Source organism: Solanum dulcamara, chromosome 9 (assembly GCF_947179165.1).
Source record: "Solanum dulcamara chromosome 9, daSolDulc1.2, whole genome shotgun sequence".
Classification (NCBI taxonomy): Eukaryota; Viridiplantae; Streptophyta; class Magnoliopsida; order Solanales; family Solanaceae; genus Solanum; species Solanum dulcamara.
In genome coordinates, this window is record NC_077245.1 from 74111414 (window position 1) to 74115387 (window position 3974).

The 3974-nt window shown below is 35.0% G+C and overlaps 1 long non-coding RNA gene across 1 annotated transcript; it reads left to right on the plus strand.

Moving 5' to 3' along the window:
* Nucleotides 1-1302: 1302 nt before the first annotated feature.
* Nucleotides 1303-3680, plus strand: LOC129903912 (uncharacterized). The gene is made up of 3 exons (XR_008770315.1): nucleotides 1303-1512; nucleotides 2372-2422; nucleotides 3512-3680. It is a non-coding gene; the product is annotated as an uncharacterized LOC129903912 (long non-coding RNA).
* The last annotated feature ends 294 nt before the right edge of the window (nucleotides 3681-3974 follow it).

Below are 3974 nucleotides of genomic sequence, written 5' to 3' on the forward strand. Positions count from 1 at the left end.
TGTCACTGGCTCATAAGTGATGGTTGTCGGATAAGAGAAACTCACAAATAGGTCTTGATAGTACTCTGAGTCAGACTGAGTTGAATGATATATGATTGGTCCCGTCTAAATCATATTCTTGTTTAGACTTAGGACATTTGAGTGAGTTGTCTTGTATATATATGTATATGAGTTGAGATTCCGAGTTGACTGATTCTTCCTTGATGTTCATTGTATTCGGCCATTTTACATACTTGTACATTCCATGTACTGACGCCAGTTGGCCTGCATCGTTTCATGATGCAGAGACAGGTACTAGAGATCATGAACCGCCGCTCCATTGAAGATCCACATACACTTCCCGCTAGTTGGTGAGTCCTCCTAGTTCCCGGAGGATGTTGAGCCTTCTTGTACAGTTTTGTTGTCATTTCCCTTATTTTGATTTGTTGGTAGCCATGGATTTGTCATTGGTACATTTTAGTCTTTGATAGAGGCTTCATAGACTGGAGTGTGGGGAGGTTGAACGGTCATTTTGAGGAGTCTTATTATATTTGTTTGTTGAGTTAATGAATGTTTAGCCTTCGGCCCCATATTATGAATAGTATCTCATTAATTGAGTTTTTGCTAAGAGAATGTGATTGAATGAATGTGTGACTGGACCAGGTGATTCGCTCGGAGGTCAGAAATAACATTTGGGTGCCGGTTACGTCTAGGGTACCCTCCCGGGGCGTGACAAATATGGTATCAGAGCCCAGAGTTCAAGAGTTCTAAGGAGTTTATGAATCTGTGTCTAGTAGAGTCTTGCTTATGGGTATGTTCTGCACCACACTTATAAGCAGGGGTCTATAGGACATTAGGAATTGTTTCCTCTATTTCTGTTATATCCCATATTTTTTTTTTATTTTCACAATAGGACATTTTTGGGATAACGGTAACAAGTCAAGGGCAAGGCTATGTTTGATTTTGTTGGATACATAATTCTTATGACTAAATTGGGATGTGAAAATATTGGAAAAGTTTAAGGGTAAAATTGGAATTTCACATGTGGAAATACTATAAAAGATTAAGGACAAAATTGGAATTTTACATGTGGAAATACCATAAAAGATTAAGGACAAAATTGGAATTTCACATGTGAAAATACCATAAAAGGTTAAGGACAAAATTAGAATTTCACATGTGGAAATACTATAAAATGTTAAGGGCAAAATTGGAATTTCAACTTGGGAATATTAGAAAAGGTTAGGGACAAAATTGGAATTTCTCATGAGGGGCTTTCAATCATAAATTTCTAGAATTCTCTACACAATTTGAGAAAGGAGAAGTGCAAAGGAAAGAAGAGAAATCAAAGAGAGAAAATCGGCTATGGAGGGAGTAATTTTACTCCTTGAAATTTCATCCCAAAAATTATTTTCTCCTAGTATTCCTACTAATTCAAGGATCCTCTACAACATGATGAAGTTATTTTGGAAGATAGGAGCCTTGTTTGGTTAATTGGGTGTCTTGGTGAAGTGAAGAAGTTGGAAGGAAAAGGTAAGAATTAATCCAATTTCATTATGTTATGAAGTTTGTTTATGTTGTAGTAAGTAGAGATGTGTAGAATCCATGGAAATATGAAAGTTATATGGTTGAATTTGGACATATGAATAAGTTATGTGTATGTAAGATTGTTGGCAAGAAGACTTGAATTTTTGTGTAGTATTTTAGTAGTAGTTATGAAATAGTAGTTATGGTAAAAAATTTATGTTGGAATTGAAAGTTGAATGAATTTATTGAAGTTGGAAATATGGGTTAGGTGATGAAATGGAAAAAATTAAGTTTGTATAATTTGTTAGTTGTTAGTTGGTATTAAAATGGGTTGTAGGAATTATGTAATTTTAGTATGATATTATAAGAATATGGAGGTAAGTTATTAAAAGTATGGATTGTTGTTGTTGATTATGAAGTTGAAAGAAGGAAATAAATTTGATTATGAAGTTGAAAAAAGAAAATGAATTGTAATAGTTTTGTTGCATTTATGGAATTTTTGGGTGAAATATGGAATTGAGGAATAATGGAATAGCTTAGTTGGAATATTTTTCACCTATGTTTGAATGAGTTTAAATTAGTTATGAACATGAAATATTCATATTTATTTGGAAATGCAAAGTTGGGTTGAAAGTTATTGCATTAGTTGGAAAAGAAATCAATTTATGTTATGGTGCATTTTAAATTGATTGTTGATGGTATCGGTGTTGTTGTTGGCTTGGTTGTTGATATCGTGGCCGAGTTGTTATCTTGGGATTGTCATATATATAAGAGAGATGCTGCCGAAATTTTTGTAGACAAATATTGGTAGAATTGAATTCTTAAAGTCTTGTGAATAATAATTGGTAAATGTGACCAATTGTAGATTTTGAAGGAAACGGGAGTTGAATTTGGACAAACGTGAAAAGCCGATAAGGTATGTAAAGTTTTATCTTTTCTTCTCTTGGCATGTCTTAGGTGTAATAGGTTTGGATACGAGCCTCGGGGATGACTCTACTCTTCGGAATCGACACCTAAATTTGACCTTTTTCTATTCAGTAGAATTGAATTAAGTATTTATGAATATTTTTGAAAAATTGTCTAAACCTCTAGAATTTGCACAAATAGGACCCAACTACCTTGAAACTCTTATAAATAACGTTATGATATTTAACGCGCATAATTTAGATACGCCACCTCATTTGACCGAGGTGGGCCCCACTATTCTAAATTTTTCTTTGTTATTCTGTTTGGCTCATGTTAGGTAGAATTTGAAAGAAACTCTTTGCTACTCTTCAAATATCATATGATTAATTATTCCGTTAAGTTCCATAATATATTCTGAAATATGGAAACAATTTCAGAAAATTATTTTGACATAGACTATCGGGACATTGAAAAGACTTACACTATTATTATTACTCAAGTATTTTTATATATAATTTGTTATCGAAATTATGCTATCGAGTCTGTATAAATATTTTGTATTTTAAATTGCATTTAGTCTCTCACTACTCTACTCGTGCATACTGTAACCACTCTTTCACTGAGCCTGGGCCAGGATATATTATCAAGCGTACTTTTCTACATTTTTCGCCGTGCCCCGATGTGAGGGGGCAGGTATGACATGTACATGGGTTGTAGTGTATGTTATGCCATGGAATTATGCTGTGCCATGTACATATATGATATGATATGATTTGATTTGATATGGCAATCTGATATGATATGATCTGTTACGGAGATATTCCCTACTCTGGTGTTATGATGTGCTGTGGCGCCAATGACGGGAGGGCGACCACGTTTTGTTCAGCGAGTCCCATGACATGGGGTCGGATATGGCATATGTCTTTGCATATATGATTTGTGATTATGATAAGCTTTTTGAAATTTTGAACATTTATTTTGTTTTCTGCACATACTATTCAGATTATGATTTTATTTATTACAGTTCATGCTTTACATATTCGGTACATTTTTCGTACTGACCCCCTTTCTTCGGGGGGGCTGCGTTACATGCCCGCAGGTACCAAAGTTCGATTTGCTGATCCACCTGTTTAGGATATTTGCTGCGTCGTTGACAGTGCTCCCTTATTCGGAGCTTGTATTTTTGTACTGACTTTATCTCTGTATATTTGAATATGTTGGTCAGGGGTACGACGGGGCCCTGTCCCGTCATATGACTATGCTATCATTTGTAGAGGTCTGTAAACAGCTTTACGTTGTGGGTTTTGTATATATAGTTTGGGTTTCGTGTGTTTTGTGATGGCTTATCAGCCTTCGTGCCTACATCTATTTTTTTGATCTATTTAAAAATTCTTATAATCACTACCTATATTTATTTGGTTAAAATGGCTAATTTGGGATTAGGGTACATTTGGGTGCCCAACTCGGGCTCCAGTCGCGGCCTACGGGGTTGGGTTGTGACACTTTCATACTCTGAATTCGTGCGATAGAGTTAAACTCTATGAAACTTCCCTTCTAATTCG